Source organism: Hemiscyllium ocellatum, chromosome 18 (assembly GCF_020745735.1).
Source record: "Hemiscyllium ocellatum isolate sHemOce1 chromosome 18, sHemOce1.pat.X.cur, whole genome shotgun sequence".
NCBI classification, from domain to species: Eukaryota; Metazoa; Chordata; class Chondrichthyes; order Orectolobiformes; family Hemiscylliidae; genus Hemiscyllium; species Hemiscyllium ocellatum.
In genome coordinates, this window is record NC_083418.1 from 64,778,947 (window position 1) to 64,785,639 (window position 6,693).

The following is a 6,693-nucleotide window of genomic DNA, read 5'->3' on the forward strand; positions in this document are numbered from 1 at the left end:
AACAACAACTGGGATTTGTATAGCTTCTTCGTCGCGCTGTAAAATGCGCGCTTCGTTGGAGTGTGACATTCTGGCAGCAGTCACATTATGAGGTGTCAGGGTACATGCTAAAAAGCTGGAGGTAGATCCTTTTTATTTAAAAAGATCATGAAAATAAAACATTGGAATGCAGTAGGACGGGAGTAGACCATTCGGCCCTTTGTGCCTGTCTCAACTTTCAGTTATCACAGGGTGGTGGGTTTCAGAAACCCTGCCCAAAAGAGTGGTAGAAGCAGGAAACCTCAAGACATTTATACTTTCCTTTATTGGTCTGAGTATTGAGTACAGGAGTTGGGAGGTCATGTTGCAGCTGTACAGGACATTGGTTAGGCCAATTATGGAATACTGTGTACAATTCTCACCTCCCTCCTACTGGAAGGATGTTGTGAAACTTGAAAGGGTTCAGAAAAGATTTACAAGGATGTTGCCAGGGTTGGAGGATGTGAGCTGTAGGGAGAGGCTGAACAGGCTGGGGCTGTTTTACCTGGAGCGTCAGAAGCTGAGGGGTGACCTTATAGAGGTTTATAAAATCATGAGGGGCATGGATAGGATCACTAGTTAGCATCTTTTCTCTGAGTTGGGGGAATCCAGAATGAGCTGGCATAAGATTAGGGTGAGAGGGGAAAAGTTTAAAAGGGACCTAAGGAGCAATATTTTCATACAGGGCATGATGCATGTAGGAATGAGCTCCCAGAGGAAGTGGTGGAGGCTGGTACAATTACAACATTTAAAAGGCACCTGGATGGGTATATGAATAGGAAGTTTTTGGAGAGATATGGGCCAAGTGCTGGCAAATAGGACTTGATTGGGCTGGGATATCTGGCCAGCATGGACAAGTTGGACCGAAGGGTCTCTTTCTGTGCTGTACATCTCTGACTCTGTAAATATTTAGAGGAACACTTGGATTGTCATAGCTTGCAAGGCAATTGGCCAAGTGCTTAAAAATTGGGTTAGACTAGTTTGGTGAATTGATGAACACAATGGGCTGAAAGGCCTCTTTCTGTTCTGTAAAAACTCAATGATGCAATCAGGTCATGGCTGATCTGGTTGTGGTCTTGTCTTGACTTTCCTATTGCACCATGCCAAAAGCCTCAACTCCCTTGTCTATCAAAATTCTGCCTAACTTGATAAGCCAGCAAGTGCGGGGAAAAGAAACAAAAATCCCCTCATCTCTATCTTAAAAGGGAAATCTCTTATTCTTATAGCACATCCCCCAGTTTATTTCTCCCCACAAATAGAAATATGATTTAGGTATCCATCCCATCTCGTCTCCTCAGGATCATTTGTCAGAACCTCTCATTCTTCCAAACTCAAAGGGGTACAAGGCCTAACCTCTGCAACCTTTTGTCATGAGGTGATCCTTTTCACCCCAAGGACGGGTTGACTAAACCTGCTCTGAACTTCTCCAAAAGCAAATACAGTTAAATCAACAGAAACTGGAATTTACACAAGTAGAAACTCTGTTTTTGCCAAAATTGGCAGCTATTCCCATCGGCAGACTTGGAATTCCAGTAAAAGATTGTGCATAACAAACCACAGCTTGAGACAGGTAACTCTGGTCAATGTTCATCTTATGATTGCACTGACTAATTGGAGCAGAGCGAGTTCACCCTCTTTCAGAGTGTGAAATCACAGCAAACCAAATGGTCTCACCCATATCCTGAATGAATATGCACCAAGAGTCATCTTTAACGTGAAGAGAGTTGGACTGTTACTGTCTTCTACCAGATTATTCCCTAATGTTTAAAGATGAAATGTGTCATGGTGGAAATTAAAACAAGGAATGTGTCCCTCATATATCTACACCAATATATAATCATTAAATCTCTACAGTGTGGGAGCACGCCATTCAGACCATCAAGTCCACATCGACCCTCTGAAGAGCATCCCACCCAGATTGGGTTCACAACCTGGGTTCACAAAGCCATTGTGCTGCCCCAAATAGATGTGGTTGGGAAGTCCAAGGTGCCATGCTATTTTAAGGGGAGATGTAATAGAAATTTACAAGATAATACATGGCTTGGAAAGGGTGGACGCTAGGAAATTGTTTCCATTAGGCGAGGAGACTAGGGCCCGTGGACACAGCCTGAGAAATAGAGGGGGTAAATTCAGAACAGAAATGCGGAGACATTTCTTCAGCCAGAGAGTGGTGGGCCTGTGGAATTCGTTGCCGCAGAGTGCAGTGGAGACCGGGACGCTAAATGTCTTCAAGGCAGAGATGGATAGATTCTTGATGTCTCAAGGAATTAAGGGCTACGGGGAGAATGCGGGTAAGTGGAGTTGAAATGCCCATCAGCCATGATTGGATGGTGGAGTGGACTCAATGGGCTGAATGGCCTTACTTCCACTCCTATGTCTTATGGTCTTACGAATGTCAAGCCTGCAGTATGAGGCCAACAGTACCAACTGGATGGACTCCAGAATTTGAGAGACAGATCTGGAAAGTGGACAAAATGTGCCAATGGAAAAAAGTGATTACGGAAGAGCCTGTCCACTCATCCGCATGTTTCCCTAGCTGAAGACAAGAGAGAAGCTCTGAGATTTCACACTGCTGCATGACAATAGAGAAAATATGTTTGACTGCAGTGTTAACATGGCAGATTCATCTGCCAACAAAGCAGCAAAAGATTACTGAGTTTCTCAGTGGGGTTTAGACGACTACTTTCCACTGTAAGACGTGAGAAAGTGAAAACTAGAAGCATTTTTCTCAAATTTACGGCATCACTGTTTTTTTATTTGTTTCATTTTTACATAGCCTGCAACTGCACTCAGTCAGATTATATTAGGCTTCCTCAGCTATTTCAATGTGCTGGTTAACACAGATTTGTGGACAGGCCTTGCACTTTAGCTTGCTGCATTTTTTTTTCCCAAACAAGGAGAGTTAAATTGAAAATAATATTCGGGATGTGATCTCACCAATGCCTTGCACAGTTGAAGTATAACATTTCCTTCATTTATATTCCATTCCTCTTGCAATAAATGTTTGCCTTTCTAATCACTGGCTGTATTGGTGTACAAATTTCATGTAAGTCATTATGGGATCCTCCTCAGAAAAGAAAGAGAGGCAGGGAGGTTTGCAGTGGTTATCCCAGAGATTGTAGTATTAACAAGTAAAGGGCTGACAATGTGTTGCTGGTTAAAGCACAGCAGGTCAGGCAGCATCCAAGGTCCTGGGATGCTGCCTGACCTGCTGTGCTTTAACCAGCAACATATTTTCAGCTCTGATCTCCAGCATCTGCAGACCTCACTTTTAACAAGTAAAGGCACAGCCAACAATGGTTGAGCCAATAAAATCAGAGATGGTGAAGTGGTCAGACTTTAAGGGACACAAGTTACAGAGCTAGAGGAGGACAAACCCATGGGGGGAGAAAAGGGATGAAATTTTAAAATTGAGTCATTGCTTAACTGGAAACTCTCAGAGACCAATGAGCATTGGCGTGATAGGTGAACAGAACTTAGAATGGACATGACCAATAAGCTTTGGGTGAGGTCAGTTTTCAGAGGTTGGCATGTTCAAGATTGCTCAGGAGTGCTTTGGAACACTCAAGTCCCCAGTCTCAAAGGCATAAATAAGGGGCCCCGCAGTAGATGAACTGAGGAAGAGATAGTATTATCGAGGTGGAAATGGGTGGATTTCATGGTGTCATATATATGACACCTAAATTATTAACAAGTTGTTCCAACCTCATAACTGTCAAAGAGAGGAACAGAATCAATAGCTATGGATTAGAATGATGACTTTTAAGGAGACCAAAGAGAATGGCTCAAACGGAATGGAGTAAGTTTCCCCTCACTCAGCACTGGGTGTCAAACAAACAGACCAAACTAATAAGAAAAAGTGAACATGTTGGTGATAGTGGAATAGAGCTGGATGTCATCAGAGTTACATGTGAATATTAACTTGCATTCAGATGATGTCGCCAAGGGCAGAATGAAGTTGAGAAAGAGAAGGAATAATATCTGTATTCATCATTTTTCCTTCATTGTCCTCAATGGGCGGCACGGTGGCACAGTGGTTAGCACTGCTGCCTCACAGCGCCTGTAGACCCGGGTTCAATTCCCGACTCAGGCGACTGACTGTGTGGAGTTTGCACGTTCTCCCCGTGTCTGCGTGGGTTTCCTCCGGGTGCTCCGGTTTCCTCCCACAGTCACAAAGATGTGCGGGTCAGGTGAATTGGCCATGCTAAATTGCCCATAGTGTTAGGTAAGGGGTAAATGTGGGGGTATGGGTGGGTTGCGCTTCGGCGGATCGGTGTGGACTTGTTGGGCCGAAGGGCCTGTTTCCACACTGTAAGTCTAGTCTAATCTAATCTACTCTCTAGTAAGTCTAATCATGAAATGGTGAGTTGTGTCCATTTGGTTCAGTATATTATATTTTTGGGAAGGAAATCTGCCCTCATCTGGTCTGGCCTAAGTGTGACTGTAGACCCACAGCAATTTGATTGACTCATAACTGTTCCCTGAAATGACTGAGGAAGCCATTCAATTAAAGGGCAATTAGGTAGGGTAACAAATGCTGGGCTTGACAATGATGCCCACCTTCCATAAAGAGGATTTTAACCAGTTGGTGGTCTGTAGTTTAATGGGGACAGGGTTCAGGGAGCAGGTGGTCATTCTCATGGACCAAGATGAGCTCGGAGAAGGCATGATGGAAAATTGAGCGAAGCTGAATCAGTCTCTAGTGCTACAGACCAGAGGTCTTGGAAGCAAAAACAGAAAAAGCTGGCAAAATTCAACAGGTCTTCCAGTATCTGTGGGGAGAAAGCAGAGTTATCGTTTCAGGTCCAGTGACACTTCATCAGAACTGATAGCAGCAGGGAAAATGTGGTATTTATGCTGAAGGTGGGGGCACGGGTGACGGGTTGGGGGACAGGTGAGCAGATAGTTGGAGATAGAGCCCAGAGAGCAGAAGAGACAGTGGTGAAAAGAAAAGGTGAACAAGTGAATTATTGATAATTGGCCAGGACAGAAGAGAAATTGAATAAGTGCTGGAAGTAGAGGAGAATTGGCAGGACCGAGGTGGTTGAAAAACATGTAAGGATGAAATCATGCTGTGAAGCTATTGAACTCAATGTTGACTCCCAGAAGTTGCACAGTCTTCAAGTATGAAATGAAACACTGTTTTTTGAACTTGCACTGAGGCTTACAGAGTGAAGTACATATTCACATTGAATAAGTGTAGAGGGGGACACAGAAGAATGCTAGTATGACATACTGCTGGCATCACTAACTAAAACCGAAGATTTTGTCATGAAATATGTAAAAATAAGGAGACAGAAAAGTTTGGAGCAAAAGATACAGGCAATGGAATTTGTCATAGATTTAAGCTTGGGGAACCAGTGATGAGTATATGGGCAGCATGATGGCTCATTGGTTAGCACTGACCCAGGTTTGATTCCAGCCTCGGGCAAATATCTGCGTGGAGTTTGCACATTCTCCCAGAGTCCCTGTGGGTGTGTACTGGTTTCTTCCCACAATCCAAAGATGTGCAGGTCAGGTGGATTGGTCATGCTAAATTGTCCATAGTGTTAGGTGCATTAGTCAGAGGGAATTGGGTCTGGATGGGTTACTCTTCGGAGAGTTGGTGTCAACTTGTTGCCAAGTGGCCTGTATCCACACTGTAGGCAATCTAATCTATTGAGTAAACATGAAAATCTGATTCTGAAGCTGATGTTTAATAAAATTTGGCCTTTTTTTGTTTGAAAATCTGTAATCTAACCTCCTCATTGCTTTTCCTTTCACAGTTAGTTTGGGCAAAACATGAAAGAATAAAACCTCAAACACAGTTTTTTTCTGTCTTTGTTAATGTGTTAATCCTGACATGAAACTCAGATGATTTGACTGCTTCTTGTGTTCCCTTAATGTGGCTCCAATGCAGCCTAAACATCACCAATAAATAATTTTCCCTTCTTCCTCGGGATTCCATCTTTCATGTTGTCCAATTTTTAACTCTCATACTGGTCCTCAGTGCAACCATCAGTAGCATGAGGGAAATACCTTAAGAAATAGTCACCATAATATGTTAGTAGTTAGCGTCAGTCTGAAAAGGAGGAATGTGGGCCAGAAACAACCGTGCTAAATTTAAATAAGGGTAATTACAAAGGAATGAGAGCAGAGCTAACTGGAGTAGACTGGGAAAAGGGGGTTAGCAACAAAAATAGTTGAGGAAACATATAGTTTATGGTTCAATGAAAGATATATCCCAATGTGAAGGAATGTTCATAGGAAAGGGAAAAGTCAATCTTGGTTAACCAGGGAAGTTAGATATAATATCAAGTTGAAAGAAAAAGAAACATACAATGTGGTGAAAATTAGAAGTAAGGCAGATGATTGAGAAAGTTTTAAAACCAATGAAAAATGGACCAAAAATCAAAGAAGGAGAAGATAAACATGGAGGATAAACTTGCAAGTAGTGCCAACATGGACAGCAAGAACTTATTTAAAAATCTAAAGAGGAAGAGGGAAACTGAAGTTAAATATGCCTCCAGGAGAACAAGTCTAACTAATAGAATTGGGATATGGGGGCATTTTCAGGATGGCAGCCTGTAATTAGCAGAGTGTCACAATGATCAGTGCACAGGTCACAATTATTTACAATATAAGTTAATGGTTTGGATTATGAAGATGAATGTACCAAAGTCAAGCTTGCAGATA